This window comes from Pogoniulus pusillus, chromosome 41 (assembly GCF_015220805.1).
Source record: "Pogoniulus pusillus isolate bPogPus1 chromosome 41, bPogPus1.pri, whole genome shotgun sequence".
Lineage (NCBI taxonomy): Eukaryota > Metazoa > Chordata > Aves > Piciformes > Lybiidae > Pogoniulus > Pogoniulus pusillus.
The window spans coordinates 1185242-1204355 of record NC_087304.1 but is presented as its reverse complement, the minus strand read 5'-3'; the positions used below and the strand labels follow the sequence as shown (position 1 = coordinate 1204355).

At 59.7% G+C, this 19114-nt stretch overlaps 1 protein-coding gene and 1 long non-coding RNA gene across 4 annotated transcripts in view; one reads left to right on the top strand and one right to left on the bottom strand.

Annotated features, from left to right (window-relative positions):
• Nucleotides 1-518: 518 nt before the first annotated feature.
• On the bottom strand, nt 519-2895 carry LOC135192315 (uncharacterized). Of its 2 annotated transcripts, XR_010308964.1 has the most exons (3): nt 1919-2895; nt 1570-1728; nt 519-1437 (listed from the first exon to the last, which is right to left on the bottom strand). It is a non-coding gene; the product is annotated as an uncharacterized LOC135192315 (long non-coding RNA). The 2 variants fall into 2 exon arrangements; XR_010308963.1 differs by having other exon boundaries at nt 519-1728.
• A 288-nt stretch (nt 2896-3183) lies between these two features.
• MARCHF2 (membrane associated ring-CH-type finger 2) overlaps nt 3184-19114 on the top strand; it is a 54798-nt gene continuing 38867 nt past the window's right edge. Inside the window, exon 1 of one of the 2 annotated variants that reach the window (XM_064174976.1) lies at nt 3184-3264. The gene's annotated coding sequence lies outside the window, so the exon portion shown is untranslated. Of the gene's footprint in view, nt 3265-3366; nt 3392-19114 lie in introns of those variants that run through there. The other variant, XM_064174977.1, reaches the window with a different exon arrangement.

The window sequence follows — 19114 nt, the reverse complement described above, 5'->3', positions numbered from 1 at the left end:
CCTAATGAAGGAAGGAGTTGAAGGGTGTGGGGAAGTTAAGAGTTCTGAGTTCAGGTGTATGAACAGCTTCACTCTGAAAACCCTGCTCTTAACATGCAGTCTCTAGAGTCAGTCTGGCCTGCTTTAAGAAGCTGGGAAGCAGTTTAGTCACTTCCCTGTCTCAAAGACTGAAGAAAGTCTATTCTAAGACTTTCAGGCAAAGTTCAGAGCCTTCCCCAGTCCCAACAAAAGGTTCATGTCTGGGGCTTAAGTGCTGTTAAAGATCATATAGGGATCGAAGAGATCTTCTGCATCGTTGAGCCTTGACCAAAGCCCCCTCAGAGCAGGCAGAGCTTAGGCCCAGGCTGTTCTTGCCAGGGGGTTGGTTGGGTTTGAGACCCTTGTGTGCTGTGGAAGGGCCTTTTGCTGCAGGGCTGTTGTGCTGTGAGCTGTGGGCAGCAGGTGTGTGCAGGCACAGCTCCTGTGAGCACTGTAAGCCAAGCAGGACTCTCACCTGCTGTGCTCAGTTGTTAGGCCAGGTCTGGACCCTTCCCCAGTTGCTGTGCAGCTCTCCAGGCAGGTGGAGGCACAGCCCTCCTGTGGCTTTGAGGGGGCTCTTGCCTAGACTGAGAACAGGCCCATCAGTGCCAGCAGGAGGGCATTGGAACAGTTCTGCCTGATGGAACCACCTCCTGAAACCATGCAGGGGACAATGCTTTTGGGCTCGAGTAGGCTGCTGTCCTGCTGGAAGTATTGAGTGCTCCTGAGAAACCAGAGCTGCAGCCCAGCTCTGCTGCTGGTGCCTGCTGAAACTGCACAGGGGGAGACTTGGAGGAGGCCAGAGGAAGCCTGAGCTGTCCGAGAGCTGTCTGATGTCCAAGCAGCTCCCTGGCAGGCCAGACTCTGAACCATGCTTCCTGGTGTGGCAATGCCAGTTAAATGGAACTGCTTCACCCTGCAGCTTTGCTGCTCCTGGGGCTCTCAGTAAGAGGAATGTAGAAAAGGTTCCAGGCTCTCTTCTGTCTGCCCTAAGAGGTTTGAGGGCAGAATTTGGCTTATGTAAGACTGATGCCAGGAAAGCTGCCCGTGGAAGGAGGAAGCTGTGCTCTGCTTGCTTTCCTTAGCTGCTGGAAGTGACTTTAACTATAGAACAGCAACACTAAAAAGCTCTGGGTGCTCCCTGCCCACTGCTTTGGCTGCAGGCTCCTGCTGCTGCTGCTCACAACAGATCTTCCACTGCAGAATTAGGCAGGAGTTGTTTTCTGCCACTACCCTGCTTGTTATGGAGAGAGCAAAGCCAAAATGCACACACAGAAAGGATTTGGTGCTGAGCACACAAAGAGGGGATGGGTAAAACAAAGTCCCTGGGTAGGTGGCCTGAGTCTGACTTCTTCCCAGTGCCTCAGATAGTGGCAGGGTTGGTGAGTCTGAGGTCTCCACGGAGAGGTTGCCTGTAGCCTGCACAGGACAAGAATGGTTCATAGGGAAGCTTTAAATCGCTGAACTTGTATGAATGTGTAAACCCCACCGCAGCTGACTGCTCCCTGCTGGCACAAAGCTTTGCGTGTGTGCTGCAGAGACCATCCCCACCTGGCAGCAGGACAAGGCACTGGGAGCCCTTCCCCCTCCTGGGGCTGCTTCTCAGCGCTGGTAGCAGGTCAGAAGCAGCTGCTGCGTCCTGGAGATCGTCCCCCCTGTGGGTGCCGTTCTGGTAGATCACTTGTAGCGACCCCACAGGTTGTGGAAAGGCTGGGAACAGGAAAAAGCACTCAGCTGCGTGTGCCAGGATGGTCAGGAGTGACCTGAGCAGGTCAGTTCCCAAAGGCTGCGTGGGATGTGCAGCAGGGCTTTCACTTCCCACTGCTCCCATTCCTGCCTGCTGCACTGCCCAGGAGCTGTGGGTATCATCTCCTGTGGGCTGCTGAGGGTTGAGTCTTACCTGTGCTTGGTGATTGGTTTCCCTCCAAGCACGAAGGAAGAGCTTGCTTAGAGGTTCTGGAGGTCCCAGCAAAGTGACTCCGTCACTCAGTGAGGCCTTTTTCCTTCATGAAGAACAAGCACATAGAGAAAACCATACTAAAGGTAGGGCCTGAAGTTCAGATATGTAAAAGGAGAATCAGGCCCTGAGAGGTGAAGCCAAACTGCCCTCCCCAGTCCCAGGGTTGGGCTCTCCTGACTTGCAGCCTCTCGGAGGATGCAGCAGTCCGGTGGTGCGTGGAATGTTTCCAGGCAGTGAGGAGCTGCAGGGCAGTAACAGCAACTCTCACTGGAACTGGTCAGACAGCGCAGGGCACTGCTGCCTGTCAGGCTGCGTGGGCTATAAATAGCGCTGAGCCTTTATGCAACCCAGGCAGAGGTCCCTTCCAGCGCATTTGTTCCTGGTTAAGTGCAATTCACGCTGTAAAGACCCCCGGGCCCTGGGCTCTCTGCATGGTTATGAGGTATTGTGGATATAAAGACTGCCAAATCAGCCTGTGTCTGTGCACTTCTGTTCCAGCACGGCTGCGGGAGAAGCTGCCGGTGGCGTTTTGGACCTGGCGTCTTGCTGGCTGCAAAGCCGCAGCGCTGGGGCTGACGCTAGGCTGGGTCTCTGCCGCAGCAGCCAGAGCCATGGGGTCACTGCCCCTGCACACGGGAGCGGATGGTCCCGGTGGGCTCTGCCCATCGCCTCGGGCTGCTGCGTTCGTGCCCTTCTTCACACCTGGCCTGGCAGCGAGAATGGTCACTGCCCGCTCTGCTCGCTGCTCCCGGGGCCAGCGGAGGGGAGCGGGCCCCGGTGGTTCCCTCGAGGGGTCCGCCGTAAGGACTCCGTTCTCTGCTGCTCCACAAACAACTGTCCGGATGCGGCTGCGAGGGGCCGAGCCCCGAGGCGAAGCGGTGCTGCCGAGCGCAGCCGTGCCCGGGCGCCCCCCCGGCCGGGCCAGCGCCGCCGAGGCTCGGGCGGGGCCGGGGGCGCTGCCGGCGAGACCCTGCGGCGGCGCGAGGGGCGGGGCGCGGCCGTCCTGCCGGGCCGCTATTGGCCAGCGCCTGTCGCCAGCGTGGTCGCGTTGCGACGCCGGCCGGGCCCCGCGGAGCCCATTGGCTGCAGCGGCCCCGGAGCCTGTGCGGGGATTGGCGGATGGCGCCGGGGCCGCCGCGGGGGCGGTGCCCGGCGGTAGGCGGTGCCCGGCGGTGGGCGGTGCCCGCGGTGGGCGGAGCCAGGGGTGGGCGGTGCCCGGCGGCCGCAGGAGCCGGCGATGGGGCGGCGCGGGCCGCGCTGAGGGGCCGCGGGCGCCGGGACCGCAGGTACCGGGAGGGGCGGGGCGGCACCGGCGGGGCGCTGGGGCAGCCCCCGGCACGGCTCAGCGCTCTGCTCACGGCCGTGGCTCTGCGGCCTCCCCGACGTGGCCGAGTCGGGCAGAGACGCCCTCAGGTGTGGGGCTATGGCGGTGATAGCAGCGTCTAGGGCGGGCCGAAGCGGCCGGCCCGCGGTCTGGCTGCACCGGGGTGGGGGCCCGTGGGATCCTGACAGCTCTCCCGATCTGCCAGCTCCGTTTCAGTGGGTAGTCTTCGCCGCGGGGATGTCTTCGGCGTCCCGGTGTCTGGCAGCGTCCGGCCGCCCGTGCTCGGCGATCGGAGCCGTGCCTGGAACCGCGCCGCGGGGTCCCGGGGGGGATGGCTGACCTGGCCGCGCTCTCCGAAGCCGCCTTCCCGGGAGCAGCGCGGCCTCTCCCGAGCCAGCCGCTGACACCGGCCCCTTCTCCCGCTTGTGCCGGCCCCGGGCGGCCCTGTGAGCCAGCAGCCCCGGGTCTGCCGGGCTCGCCTGCGGCGCGGCGTCCCGGGCAGCGAGGCCAGGATCCGGCCGAGCGGTGTCTCCGCCGCTCCTGACGGCAGAGCTGCGGCCCCTGCCCGCGGCCCAGCCCCGGTACCGGGCTGGCAGCCATGGCTGCGCCGGGGGCTGGCGAGGCCGCCTGGGAGCCAAACCTGGGCCAGGAGGGCTGAGGCGCAGCAGCTTTTGTGCCTCTGCGCCGGGCTTGGCTTTGGCGGTGCAAGCCGCCTCTAGCAGCAGGTTCTCTGCCGGTGGATCCTCGCTGTTTGCTTCTCTTTCGGAGCGCTCTGAGGCGTCTCTCTGCCCTCCCGAGCAGGGCAGGGACTGCCCTGTCCTGTGCCGTCCCCACAGAGGTGTCCCGGCAGAGCCGAGGAGCCGCAGGGCTGCCTCTGCGCCGTCAGCTCACTGCTTGCGAGTGCCTTTGCTTGCCCTTTCTCCCCGTCTGATCGAATCCAGTTTTCTCTAGACAGTGGCAGGCCAGGACGGCTCCTTCGCGGGCTTGGTGGGAGGGACGAGGGAGGTGGCTGTGACATTGGAGGTGTTCGTCTCAGGGTCTCACACCCCGGGTGAGGTCAGCTTTGTGCTTTATCTGGTGGGGTGAGCAAGGTGAAAAACCTGAAAGCTGTGCCATGGCCTCTGGGTCTGCTCCCTATTGCGAGCAGCTGCACTGTGCCCTACTGGTGGTGCTCACAGCAGAGGTCCTCACCTGAGCGTGGGCGATGTCGGTGCTGTGCCGCTGGAACTCAGGCTGTGACTTGTGCCCTCGGAGGGAGCTGTGCGGAGCTCAGGTGTGATAAGCAGAGGAGCGAGATGTCTCCCGCAGCTAACTGGAAGTGCCAGGGTTAGACCCGGCAGTGGGGATGTGCTGCTCCTCCCAGCCTCTGCCTTTCTTGCTTGTGACTCTTGCTACCTCACTCTCTACCCTCCCTGTTATCAGCCCTCACTTCCCTTGGCACTCTCATTCTCTTGCTCCACTCTTCTTCCAGTGAGCCTCCATCTCTGTGTCTTTCCCTTCTGATAGTTTCTAGCACTTCCCAACCTTTGTTCAGGCTCTGCTCAGAATGCCTGAGATGCTGCTGCCCCCATGGCCAGTCCACTTTACCCACCCAGCTCCCGGGGACCTCCAGCCCTGCTGGGCTGCCAAGCTCGCACTGGCATGCAATGACCCTTTAAACAGCTGGGAGTTAGCCTTGGCTCCCCAGGGCCCAAGTGCCTGAAGGCTTTTTTGCATCTCCAAAGGATTATGGAGACAGCTGCAGGGGCAGTGTCTGGGGGGCTAGAGGAGCCTTGGTTATCCAGGTGCACTGGGGACTGCCATGGTGTCACCCTTTGGAAAGAGAGGTTTGAAGGGAAAGGAGCTGGCTCTGGAAAAAGCCTTTGTCATGCAGCCTAATGGTGGATGTAATAGCTCCAGCTGAGGACTCGAGGGCTAACCACCTTTGGGTGTGCCTTGAGGAGCAGTACAGGCAGCCTGCAGCAGCAAGGAAGTCTCAGCTTTGCCAGGAGCAGGTGGCACAAGGAACAGCCAAGTGTGAGCTTCATCTGTGTACCTTGGGCATTGGATGCCAGCTGTCAGACCTGGACTGACTGTGCACCCCTGCACCCTGTAAGTGGAGACAGGAGAAAAGCAGGGCTCTGGAGCATCTCCTGGAGCATTTCCTCCCCTTTGGTTTCTTGCTGTGGAATTGCACTGAGGCTGCAGTGAGGTCACTCCGTGCTGGGTGCCAAGGAGACCATGCAGATGAGCAGTGCTACAAATGCACTGGTTGCAAACAGCTTCCAATGGACTTCTTGCTGCTGGGAGAGAGACTTTCTCCTCTGAGCTTATTATGAAGGACACTGAGATGCTTGAGCATATCCAGAGAAGGGCAACAAGGCTGGGGAGAGGCCTTGAGCACAGCCCTACGAGGAGAGGCTGAGGGAGCTGGGATTGGTTAGCCTGGAGAAGAGGAGGCTCAGGGGAGACCTCATTGCTGTCTGCAACTACCTGAGGGGTGGTTGTGGCCAGGAGGAGGTTGCTCTCTTCTCTCAGGTGGCCAGCACCAGAACAAGAGGACACAGCCTCAAGCTACACCAGGGGAGATTTAGGCTGGAGGTGAGGAGAAAGTTCTTCCCTGAGAGAGTCATTGGACACTGGAATGGGCTGCCCGGGGAGGTGGTGGAGTCGCCGTCCCTGGAGCTGTTCAAGGCAGGACTGGACGTGGCACTTGGTGCCATGGTCTGGCCTTGAGCTCTGTGCTAAAGGGTTGGACTTGATGATCTGTGAGGTCTCTTCCAGCCCTGATGATACTGTGGTACTGTGATACTGGCCTGGATGGAGCAAGTGCAGGGCACAGTGCTTCCTGGGGTGAAGTTAGAACTGATTCCCTGAAACAGCATGACCAAATCAACCCAAAACACACCCAGCTGAGGCTGGATGTGGCTCTGAGCAGTCCTGCAGGGCTGCTGCACGTCCTCTGGAAGTGACTTCGCAGTAGCTCTGCCTGCAGGCACACAGAGTAAAGTGTGCATTTAGGAGCCCTTTCCCCTATTGCTGGGCATGTCTTGGCTTTCTACACTGAAAACCACAGAACCTCTTTTCTTTTCCTCTGGAAGATGAAGAGGGCAGTGGTGGAATCAGGCATCCTGAACTGTAAACTGCAGGATGAGTTTATTTTTCCTCCACTTGATGTTGACTCAGCTTTGGATATTTGGAGATTCCAGAGTTTCCGTTTTCCAAGCTGTTGTTTTTTCTCTCCCCTCTCCAGATTACAGTTTGTAAACAGTGTGCCTCTTCTGCTCCCAGCCTGCTTCACTCCATGCTTTTAGCTCAGAGCCTTCCCATGAGAGCTATGATCTTCATTTACCTACATTTGCCCCCCTCAGAGACACACAAACCACATCCAGGACAGTGGGAAGCAGGCACAGGCTCTCTGTGTGCAAAAGGCAAAGCACAGGAAGAAGCTGTGGGTCCCTTCCAGGTGCAGAAGTGAGCACAGCAGCAGTCAGTGCCACAGGAGGGTGGGCAGGCAGCATCCTACAGTCAGAGCAACACAGAATTATCTGGGTAGGAGAAGCCCTCTGAGATCATCCAGTGCAAACAGGAACCCAGCCCCACCATGGCCACTAAACCATGGCCTCAAGTGCCATGGCCACAGGGTTCTTGAGTACTTCCAGGCATGGGGACTCCACCACCTCCCTGGGCAGCCTCTGCCAATCCCTGACCACTCTGGCATGAAGGAATTTTTCCTCATCTCCAGCCACGTTTCACATGTTCATGTCAAAAAGCTTCCTCTGGTGCTTGCCCAGGAAAGCCTGAGGAGGGTGGGCTTAGACTGGAGGGGAGGAAGATTGGTGAGAGTGAGGGTGGGGAGAGACTGGCACAGGCTGCCCAGGGAGGCTGTGGCTGCCTCCTGCCTGGAACTGTTCAAGGCCAGGCTGGATGAGGCCTTGAGCACTCTGGGCTGATGGGAGCTGTCCCTGCCCCTGGCAGGGGTTGGGACTAGATGGTTTTGAAGGTCTCTTCCAACCCAATCTGTGACTATAAATCAGTCTGTGCTGAGGTGCAGCCCATGGCAGCTGGCACAGTCAGCAGCACACAGGTGGGCAGCAGTGTCTGCTGCTCTCCAAGCCTGCTCTGGCTCTCATCCCAGCTCTGGCTGCAGCAGTGCCCTTCTGGTGCCATCCTGCTTGCTCTGCTCTGTGTCCAGGCCAGCTTGGCTCCAGCTCTTGGTGTCACAGCCAGAGAGGCAACTCTGCTGGCAGGCGTGGCCACCTACTTGCTTGGCCTTTGGGCGGGCACTCAGCTGTGTGTCCTGCTCTGGGGAAGGTGCTGCCAGGCTTCTTAAGGATGTGACACCCATGCTGGTGGTGGAGGAGGTCCCTATAGCTGTGAGAGCTCTGAGCACTGATGGTAGAATGCAGACTGGGAAACTCCTGATGGCATGGACTGACAACGAGCCTCGGGCAGGGACTGAACCCTTTGTACCCTCTGGTGAGCTGCCCAGCCCAAGAGGAGCTGCTCTGACCTGCAGCTCTTCAACCTGCCAGCCACACCAACGCAACTTGCGCCTCAGAGCAGTCTCGGAGGTGCAGTGCTGTGCTTTGCAGTCTGATTTGGCCCCACTGGCAGTCAAAGCAGGCATCTCTTGAGCTTTCAGCCAGGTTTTCTGTGGCAGTTGTGACTTAACTTCTCAGTTGCTGGTGTAAGCCAAGAGGCTGATGTGTGGCTGACCTCTGGGCCAGGCATGCTGGAGCTGCTCCTGCAGCTGGAATCGCTTCTCATGAAGCCAGCGACAGGCTGAAGGCAATGTTCTGCTGCTGCTCCCAAGAGGAGGGGGCAAGGGGTACGGTGCTGGCTCGGCAAGGACTGGGGCAAGCAAATCCAAGGCAGGCTCTAAAGCAGCTCTCTGCAAGCAGGGCAGCAGAGCAGCCCTCGCAGCCTTGGCTGTAGCACCTCTTGCTTTCTTTGAAGCTTTCAGAGCTTGAGCCTTGTTCCAGATGAAGGCTCTTTGGGTTTAGGTTTGAGAGTGGTGGGAGGGAAAAGGTAAACTATGCTCCTGGACTGCTTCCAGCTTTTCTTTCCTCTCAGTTTTTCCTGTACTTCTCTGTAGACAAAGCAGTTGAGTCCCCACCAGGACGAGGAATGCAGCCTAAGCAAGACACTGCAGCCTCGACCAGGAGAGGGGGGGACACGGCTGGGATCCTGCAGCTCTCTTATCAGCTGTGAAGTTGCACTTCAGGATTGAAGGAGTTTGTAGTGGTAAGGAATGAGCAGAAGGGAGATGCTGGTGACAACAGCTAGGATCAGCCAATCCTCCTCTTTGGCTGTGGAAAAAGAAGATGCTCCCAGCTGGTGCCTGCCTGGGAGCTCTTCAGGTGCAGATGGGTGCTGGGGCTGGAGGCTGTGCTGGTGCCTGGAAAGCTCTTTGAAAACTGAGTGTACTGAAGGGATTTGTGCTGTGAAATAATGAGAATGAAACACATAAAGAGGGAAGTTAAATTCCAAATCAGGGATCTGCTCAGAGCTCAGCCTGGTTTCCAGCAGGGGTTTGTGCTGGCAGCTGAGAGGCTCCAGCCCCAGTTTGTCTCTGAGCAGAGCTTTATGATTTGTGTCACAGTGTAAATGGTGCTGTGGAAACAGAGGGAGGAGAGCACTGAGGAGAATGCAAGTTCTTCCTGGCATGGGATTCCAGATCCTGGAATAATGTTTTGCATCCTCCTGAGGTCTGGCGCTGTGTGGGTGCTGCTCTGTTGGTCTGGTGTGTGCATTGCTGCCACACCAAAGCTTTTCTGGTGTGCTACCCAGGCTGGAAAGTCCATTTATTCTGGAGGAGAATCCATTTAATCTGGAGGAAAATCCATTTATTTTGAAGGAGAATCCATTTAATCTGGAGGAGAATCCATTTATTCTGGAAGAGAATCCATTTAATCTGGAGGAGAATCTGTTTATCCTGGAGGAGAATGCTTTTAACCTGGAGTAGAATGCATTTAATCTGAAGGAGAATCCATTTATTCTGGAGGAGAATCCATTTAACCTGGATCAGAATCCATTTAATCTGGAGGAGAATCCATTTAACCTGGATCAGAATCCATTCAGTCTGGAGGAGAATCCAGTTAACCTGGAGGAGAATGCATTTAACCTGAATAAGCTGACACTGCCTGGCCAGAGCCTGCACAGGCAGCCCTTGAGCTTCGGTGCTGCTGCTGCTGTGGCCTTTGGAGGAGAGCTCTGGGAAGCAGCAGGGCTGGGAAGCAGAAGTGTTCCCCTGCAGAGGACAGGGGTGCAAAGAGAATCAAGAGGCCACACGGCTCTGGCGCCATCGACAGGCAGCTCTGCCAGGCAGGAGCAGGAGCAGGGCTGGGATGTGCTGGCATGGTGGGATGGTTGCTTTCCCTGCTGCTGGGGCACAGGTCTGCAGGCAAAGCTTCCTGAGCAGGAGAACTGCTTGGTCTGTAGGATCACAGAATGGTCTGGGTGGGAAGGGACCTCCAAAGCTCATCCAGTCCAGCCCCCTCTGCAGTCAGCAGGGACATTGTCAACCAGATGAGGTTGCTCAAAGTCCTGCCCAGCCTGACCTTGAGTATCTCCAGGCATGAGGCCTCAACTGCCTCCCTGGGCAACCTGTTGCAGTGTTCCAGCAGCCTCCTGGTGCAGAACTTGTTCCTCACATCCAATCTAAACCTGCTCTGCTCTAGTTTGAAGCCATCGTTCCTCATCCTGTCCCTGCAGGCCTCTGCAAATGTCCCTCTGCAGCCTTCAGTCCCAGAGTCTCCTCTCTTCCAGGCTGAACCCCCCCAGCTCCCCCAGCCTGTCCCCACAGCAGAGCTGCTCCAGCCCCCCAGTCATTCTCATGGATCCTCTGAACCCTTTCCATCAGGTCCATGTCCTTCCTGTGTTGAGGGCTGCAGACCTGGCCCCAGCCCTGCAGGTGAGGTCTCCCCAGGGCAGAGCAGAGGGGCAGGATCCCCTCTCTCCATCTGCCGTTTGCCTTCTCACACTGCCTGCTTGTGCCCAGCTGTTTGCACTCTGCTGAATGATTCCAGTCCCACTTTGCAGCCTCGGGATTGCTTCTCTCCTTCTCTGAGGAGAGAGAGTGCTGAAGCACGGGGGGGGGGTGGCTGTGGGCTCTGTGCTGCTGTTCACCTCTGCCTGCCCAGGTCTGGAAGCCCTGGGGCAGCTGCAGGTGTTTCTCATGGCCCTCAGCTGCTTTCCACTCGTTCCTTTCTGAAAGTGGTTCCTGGGATGGCTGAGTGGCTGAGTTTGGGTTGCAAAGAAACTTTCTCCTGCTGTTGCAGTTGGTTTTGCAGATGCTGGCAGTTAAAACTCAGTGAAGTCTCTTGCCATAGGGTCCTGTGGCAGGTGATGTGGCAGAAAAGCTGAGGTGACTTGGTTCATCTTGCAGCTCCAGCTGTAAGGCTCAGCCTGATCACTCCCAAGGACAGGAATAAGAGAAGAACTCATCCCTCAGGCTTCTCATTTTGATTCTGCTCTTTTCCTCAGCAGGGAGGCTCCAAGCTTTGGCTTCTTGGGGAATTCTGAGCAGCAAACTGTAAGAGATCAGGCAGCACTCTCCTGAAATAAAGGGTGGTTGAAAAGCAAGGGGGGGAACAACACCACAGGGACCCCAGAGTCTGGGGTGACTGCAGCCTGGCTGTGCCCTGGCTCTGCAGTGTTCACTCACAGAGTCACAGCATGTCAGGGGCTGGCAGGGACCTCCAAAGTTCATCCAGTCCAACACCTGCCAGAGCAGGATCTCCTATACCAGATCACCCAGGAACACATCCAGGCAGGTTTGGAATATCTCCAGAGAGGGAGACTCCTCAACCCCCCTGGGCAGCCTGTGCCATCTCAGTGCAACTCATCCCAATGTTTCTCATACCCCAGCTGCATGAGGAGAAACTTGTTTGGTGTGAGGGTGCTGGAGCCTGGAGCAGGCTGCCCAGGAGAGCTGTGGAGTTGTCTCCTCTGGGGACCCACCTGGATGTGTTCCTGTGTGCCCTGCTCTGGCAGGGGTTGGGCTCTTCAGAGCTCCCATGCAAGCCATGCCAGTCTGTGACTCCGTGGCCTTGCTTGAAACTTAGGGCTGGCTGCTGGGGGGAGCCCACCAGAGAACCACAGGGGATGTGTGTGAGGGTTTCATCTTTGTCAGTGCTGCAAGAGAAGCTGATGAAGTGCAGCTGCTGCAGTGGCTGGGAGCTTTGGAGGGGAGAGGTGTGCATGGATGCAGGCTTTGGGAAACCAGAGGGTGCTGATCATGAGGGCTCCTGGCCCTGGGGGCTCGCAGGCAGCTCTTGGCTGGGGAAAAGGCAGAATAAATCCCACTCTGTGGAGGTTTGGCTCTTCCTCTGTGTCTGGGCAGCAAACTCATTTGACATCAAACCATGATGTAAAGAAGACTTCAGGGAGCTCCCAGAATATGTCTATTTAGACTACTTAGTGGCTTGCTGTGGAGTTTTGCTCATCTGTCCTCAGCAGGAGCCTGGTAGCTGGAGGCTTCTGTCACTGTTTCACTGCTGCCAAGTTGTGCTCTTGGAGTGGCTGAGAGGCAGCTGAGCAAGGCTCTGGCAGGGGCAGATAATGGAGAGATAGGGCAGGAACAGGAGGCTGAAAATGCTGCTTCCTGGAAGTGCTGAGCTGCTGCTGGGTGCTGCCTGGTTAGACCCTGAGCATCTTTGGAGCGTTGGGAATGCAGGGATCTGAGCCAGCTCCCTGGGCTGGGGAAGGTGCAGCAGGAGGTCTCTGCTGGGAGCCTTTCTCACAAGGTTCAGAGGGTCCCAGGGTCTTGTCCCTCAGTTATTCATTTCTCTTTGCTTTGCTTGCTTTTGGGGTTTGGACCCTGGGGTCAGGTCTGTCTTGGGGGTCACAGCCTTGCTGCATGGCACTGTCTGAAGAGCCAAGAGAGATGCTGAGGTGCTGAAGGTGTCCAGAGAAGGGCAGCAAGGCCTGGAGGGGCCTGGAGCACAGCCCTGTGAGGAGAGGCTGAGGGAGCTGGGGGGGTGCAGCCTGCAGCAGAGGAGGCTCAGGGCAGAGCTCATTGCTGCCTGCAGCTGCCTGCAGGGAGGCTGTGGCCAGGTGGGGTTGGGCTCTGCTGCCAGGCAGCCAGCACCAGAAGAAGGGGACACAGCCTCAAGCTGTGCCAGGGCAGGTTGAGGCTGGATGTTAGGAGGAAGTTGTTGTCAGAGAGAGTGATTGGCACTGGAATGGGCTGCCCAGGGAGGTGGTGGAGTGGCTGTGCCTGGAGGTGTTGAAGCCAAGCCTGGCTGGGGCACTTAGTGCCATGGTCTGGTTGGTTGCGCAGGGCTGGGGGCTGGGTTGGACTGGAGGAGCTTGGAGCTCTCTCCCGACCTGCCTGATTCTGTGGTGCTGAGTTCACACTGATGTTTTTGCTGCACCTCCTTTGGCTGCCAGTGTCAGACAAACGCTGCAGGCAAGGCAGGAGGCAGAAGCTGCTGGGGAGTGAAAGGCTTCCCTCTGGTACAGGGAGAGCTCCTCGGGCCCCACGACCCCTGAAAGGAGCCCGGGGCCAGGTGGGGTTGGGCTCTTCTAGTAACAAGTGATAGGAAGAGAGGAAATGGCCTCAGGCTGCATCAGGGAGGCTTAGGTTGGACATCAGGAGAAAATTCTTCACTGAAAGGGTTCTCAAAGCCTGGCACAGGCTGCCCAGGGAGTGGTTGCATCCCCATCCTGGAGGGGTCTCAGAGCCTCAGAGGTGTGGTGCTGAGGGCCATAGCTCAGCACCAGCATTGGAGGAGGCAGAGAATGGTTAAAGGTCACAGAATACATCTGGTTGGCAGCGACCTCCAAGCCCGTCCAGCCCAGCTGGGCTCTTCCACCTGGATGTCTTCTGTGCCCTTTAACCTCGCCCAGCCCTTGCCCCAGCGCTGCAGGCTCAGCACCAAACCATGTCCCCAGGCACCAGCTCCGCGGGTGGGCACTGCGGCACTGCCCTGGGCAGCCTGTGCCAGGGTTTGAGAGCCCTTCCAGGGCAGAAATACTTCTGGGATCCAGGCTGGGCCTCCCCTGGGGCAGCTTGGAACCATCTCCTCTGCTGCTGATTCTGGGACCTGCCCAATTGAAAATGCTTTAAAAGCTGTTGTGTGGCCTCAGGGCTTATGTTAGAGCATGGACCTGTGTGTGCAGGGCCGTGTGTGCCCGTGCCGTGTGTGCCCGTGCCGTGTGTGCCCGTGCCGTGTGTGCCCGGGCCGTGTGTGCCCGTGCTGTGTGTGCCCGGGCCGTGTGTGCCCGTGCCGTGTGTGCCCGTGCCGCGTGTGCAGGGCCGTGTGTGTCCGTGCCGCGTGTGCAGGGCCGTGTGTGCCCGTGCCGTGTGTGCCCATGCCGTGTGTGCCTGTGTGTGCCCGTGCCGTGTGTGCCCGTGCCGTGTGTGCCCGTGCCGTGTGTGCCCGGGCCGTGTGTGCCTGTGTGTGCCCGGGCCGTGTGTGCCCATGCTGTGTGTGCCTGTGCCGCGTGTGCCCGTGCCGTGTGTGCCCGGGCCGTGTGTGCCTGTGTGTGCAGGGCCGTGTGTGCCCGTGCTGTGTGTGCCTGTGCCGCGTGTGCCCGTGCCGTGTGTGCCCGGGCCGTGTGTGCCCGGGCCGTGTGTGCCCGGGCCGTGTGTGCCTGTGTGTGCCCGGGCCGTGTGTGCCCATGCCGTGTGTGCCCGGGCCGTGTGTGCAGGGCCGTGTGTGCCCGTGCCGTGTGTGCCCATGCCGTGTGTGCCTGTGTGTGCCTGGGCCGTGTGTGCCCGTGCCGTGTGTGCAGGGCCGTGTGTGCCCGTGCCGTGTGTGCCCATGCCGTGTGTGCCTGTGTGTGCCCGGGCCGTGTGTGCCCGGGCCATGTGTGCCCGTGCCGTGTGTGCCCGTGCCGTGTGTGCCCGTGCCGTGTGTGCCCATCCATGTGTGCAGGGCCGTGTGTGCCCGGGCTGTGTGTGCCCATCCATGTGTGCAGGGCCGTGTGTGCCCGGGCCATGTGTGCCCGGGCCGTGTGTGCCCGGGCCGTGTGTGCCCATCCATGTGTGCAGGGCCGTGTGTGCCCGGGCTGTGTGTGCCCATCCATGTGTGCAGGGCCGTGTGTGCCCGGGCCATGTGTGCCCGGGCCGTGTGTGCCCATGCCGCGTGTGCCCAGGCCGTGTGTGCCCATCCATGTGTGCAGGGCCGTGTGTGCCCGGGCCATGTGTGCAGGGCCGTGTGTGCCCGTGCCGTGTGTGCCCGGGCCGTGTGTGCCCATCCATGTGTGCAGGGCCATGTGTGCCCGTGCCGTGTCTGCCCAGGCCATGTGTGCCCGTGCCGTGTGTGCCTGTGCCGTGTGTGCCCATCCATGTGTGCAGGGCCGTGTGTGCCCGGGCCGTGTGTGCAGGGCCGTGTGTGCCCGGGCCGTGTGTGCAGGGCCGTGTGTGCCCGGGCCGTGTGTGCCCGGGCCGTGTGTGCAGGGCCGTGTGTGCCCGGGCCGTGTGTGCCCGGGCCGTGTGTGCAGGGCCGTGTGTGCCCGGGCCGTGTGTGCAGGGCCATGTGTGCCCGGGCCGTGTGTGCAGGGCCGTGTGTGCCCGTGCCGTGTGTGCCCGTGCCATGTGTGCAGGGCCGTGTGTGCAGGGCCGTGTGTGCCCGGGCCGTGTGTGCAGGGCCGTGTGTGCCCATGCCATGTATGCAGGGCCGTGTGTGCCCGTGCCGTGTGCCCGTGCCGTGTGTGCCCGTGCTGTGTGTGCCTGTCCATGTGTGCCAGGGCTGTGTGTGCCCGTCCATGTGTGCAGACCTCCATGTGTTGGGGCTGCATGTACTGGGGCTGCATGTGCCCGTGCCATGTGTGCAGGGCTGTGTGTGCCCATGCCATATGTGCCAAGGCTGTGTGTGCCAGTGCCATATGTGCCAAGGCTGTGTGTGCCAGTGCCATGTGTGCAGGGCTGTGTGTGTTGGGCTGTGCGCGCCAGGGCTGCTTGTGCCAGGGCTGCATGTGCTGGGTCCACATGTGCCAGTGCCAGATGTGCAGGGCTCCATGTGCTGGGGCCATGTGTGCCAGTGCCAGATGTGCAGGGCTCCATGTGCTGGGGCCATGTGTGCCAGTGACAGATGTGCAGGGCTTTGTGTGCCGGGGCCACATGTGCCAGTTCCACTGCCAGGTGTGCAGGGCCATGTGTGTGCCAGTGCCATGTGTGTGCCAGTGCCATGTGTGCAGGGCTGTGTGTGCCAGGGCCACGTGTGCCAGTGCCAGTTCCAGTGCCAGGTGTGCCAGGGCTGTGTGTGCCAAGGCTGCATGTGCTGGGGCCACGTGTGCCAGTTCCAGTGCCATGTGTGCAGGGCTGTCTGTGCCAGGGCCATGTGTGCCAGGCTGTGCCACTTGGCACCCTGGACAGTGCTCCTTGCTCCCTGGCCTGCAGGTCATGTTCAGATGACCTTTGAGCAGGAGACTCAGCAGCTGCTTCTCAAGTCCTGCGAGAGGTCTGCCAGCAGAGCTGCCCTCCTGTGCCTGGGCACACATCCAGTGAAGCTGTAGAGCTCTCAGCTGGTGTGGATCAAGTCTTGGGAAGTCTTCTCCTGGCTTTGGGACTTGCAGTGCTAGGCAGCAGCCCTGCAGGGTGACTGGCACCCTCAGCAGGGTTTATGTTTGAACAGAACTGGAACCCAAAGCCCTTCAGCCTCGGGCACCAGTTCTTGGGGCTCCTGTTCTGTTTTCCTTCAGTGAAGCTCCTTGAAGCTCCTTCTGTAACCTTCTGGCCGTGGCAGGGAGCAGCTGAGGCCACTGCTCCCAGCCCCCTGCACAGCTCTGCTGCAGCAGTGCTGGGCTGTGTAGCCACTGTGGCTGTGAGGGGCTGGGGGCCACAGCTTGCTCGCTGTGACAGGCACAAGCCAAGCTCCTGGAGTTCAGCAAGGCCAAGAGCAAGGTTCCTGCAGCTGGGTCAGGGCAATCCCAAGCACAAGTCCAGGCTGGGCAAGGAGTGCATTGAGAGCAGCCTTGAGGAGAAGGACTCAGGGGCCCTGGTGCATGAAGTGCTTGACATGGGCTGGCAGTGGGCACTGGCAGCCCAAAAAGCCACCTGTGTGCTGGGCTGCATCAAAGCAGCATGGGCAGCAGCACAGAGAGGGGATCCTGCCCCTCTGCTCTGCTCAGCCCTCACCTGCAGCACTGCCTCCAGCTCTGGGGACCCAGCACAAGGACCTGGAGCTGCTGGAGAGGCTCCAGAGGAGGCCCCAGAGGTGATCAGAGGCTGGAGGAGCTCTGCTGTGGGGACAGGCTGGGAGAGTTGGGGCTGTGCAGCCTGGAGAAGGGAAGGCTGCAGGGAGACCTCAGAGCAGCCCTGCAGTGCCCGAAGCAGATCTGCAGGCAGTTGGGGAGGGACTGTTCAGAAGGGCCTGTGGGGACAGGCTGAGGGCAGTGGATTGGAACTGGAGCAGGGCAGAGTTGGGTTGGGCATCAGGAGGGAGTTCTTCACTGTGAGGGCAGTGAGACACTGGCACAGGCTGCCCAGAGAAGTTGTGGATCCCACATCCCTGGAAGTGTTTAGGACCAGGCTGGATGAGACTCAAACTAAGGCTAGTGGGAACTGTCCCTTGCCCATGGCAGGGAGTTGGACCTGGATGATCTTGAGGGTCCCTTCCAGCCCAGCCCATTCTGTGGTGCCATGGACGGGATGGGGCTCCCTGGCAGCTGCCCAGAGCAGGGGGTGCAGGCAGTGCAGGCACCCGCAGCAGGCAGAGCTGGGTGCACAGGGACCTGCTGCAGGCCTGGGGCTGGACTGTGCTGGGGCCGTTAGGGGCCAGGCAGGGTCCGAGGGGGCAGCTGCAGCTCCTTGCACCTGTCTCCCTCGAGAGGTCTGTGTCCAGGGTGACCTTAGAGCCCTGTGGGTTGGGAGGTGAAGCTTTTGTGGTGCAGGGGGCAGGCTGTTCAGCAGCTGGCAGCCTGCAGTTCCCTGGTGCAGGGAGGTGTGAGCAGAGCACTGAGGGTAGCTGCAGAGCCTTTGGCTGCCGGGCTCAGAGGCTGGCCTGGCACAGCAGCAGCAGGCAGAGCCTTGGCGATCTGCAGGCAGGGAGTGGGTTCCAAACCAAATTGCCCCTCTGGGGCTCAGTGGGGTTTGCTGGCTGCAGACCTTGCTTATCTCCTGGCAGCACTCCAGCGAGGTGCCAGGCTGTGGTTAGGGCAATGAGGGGAATGGCAGAGTGAGAGGAGCAGCCTGGGGCTGGCAGCCTCGCCGGGGGGTGGTTTGTTTCCCTCGGTGGAGCCGTTCCAAGGAAGCTAATTTGCACAGAAGCTGGTGCCTGTGAGCTGCACCCAGAGGAGGTGGAGCTGGTTCTAGTTCTGGTTTGCTCAGCAATCTATCACAGCCTCAGATCTGCCCCAGGGACTGGCACTGGAGGTCCTCACCACACAGACAGGCCAGGAGCAGCCTGGAGGAGCTGTGACCTGCACCCAGCTATTGCCCTGCACTGCCAGCCCTCAGCCTTAGTCTTGCCTGTGGCTCCTCTGGCCTGCTGTGGGTGCTCTGTCTGCACAGATGTCTGCCCTGGCCACACCACCTCAGCCTGCAGAGCAGAGCTGGGCACCCTCTAGCTCCCTTGGCTGCTGCTTGCTCCTGCTGGGCACAGCTTCTGGTCCAGGAGCAGTGACCCAGCCTGGTCTCTGCAGTCCTGAGCAGGGGAAGGAGTTTTGAACCCCCTTGTGCCCTTTGGCTAATCCAGATCAGATCCCAGATCTGGTTGCAGTGCCTGAGGACCAACAAGGGGGATCTTTGCTGGTGTTCTGCATGGGCTGTGTAGCACCAGCCCCGAGGGCTCTGCCTTGGAGCCCTGGGGAGGCAGCAGCTCCTCTGCCTGCACGTGTTTGGGTTCTGGAGCCCTGGTGCAGAACTTGCTCTTCTGAGCCAACTTTCCACAAGCAGGGTTTGTTTTCCTCCAGTTTGAGTAATCTCAAACTCAGTCTTTTGTGTCCTGGCCCTGCTCAGAGGCTGAGCATGCAAACCCTTGCTGATTGATTTGCTCATGCCTGGCGGTGGCAGCAGTGGGGACAGGGACAAGAAACCTCATGGCTCAGAGGCTTGCTGGGTTTTGCAAATGAGAGCCCAAAAAAATGCCTTTCCCAGGAGTGGGCTCAGCAGTCACAGCTGCCCAGAATCCCCCCCAGGGTGTGGTTCAAATCAGCTGCTTGGGGCTCGGTTCCCACTCCCAAGTTTTTGGTGTTCCTGCTGTAACATTGGTTTGGGTTGGTTGAGCTGTTGACAGTTGTGGGAGAAGGCTGCATGCTGATGAGCTGAGCCTTTGGGAGCCAGGAGAGGGCCTGGCTTGGCTGGACAGAGTGGTTTGTGCTCAGCTGGGTATGGAATTGGAGCTGCAGTGCACTGCAGATGTTATCTTTGGACTTCAGCTCCTTCCTCACTAGCTGCATCCATGAAAACCTTGCTTTGTGTCTGCTCAATCGCTTTGGGTTCCTCCCTGGGATGGACCCTGACAGAGCAGGGACACAGAAATGCTCAGGGGGTTGGAGCAGCTCTGATATGAGTGCAGGCTGAGGCAGCTGGGGGTGTTCAGCCTGGAGGGGAGAAGGCTCTAGGGAGACCTAATGGTGACCTTCCAGTGCCTCAAGGGTCTGCAAGCAGGCTGCAGAGGGACTGTTTGCAAAGGCCTGCAGGGACAGGACGAGGGCAATGGCTTCAAACCAGGGCAGAGCAGATTGAGGCTGGCTGTGAGGAACAAGTTCTGCACCAGGAGGCTGCTGGAGCACTGCAGCAGGTTGCCCAGGGAGGTGGTTGAGGCCCCAGCCCTGGAGATGTTCAAGGTGAGGCTCGGAAGGCTCTGAGCAGCCTGATCTAGTGGAGGATGTCCCTGGTGAGTGCCAGGGCTGGACTGGATGCCCTTTGGAGCTCCCTT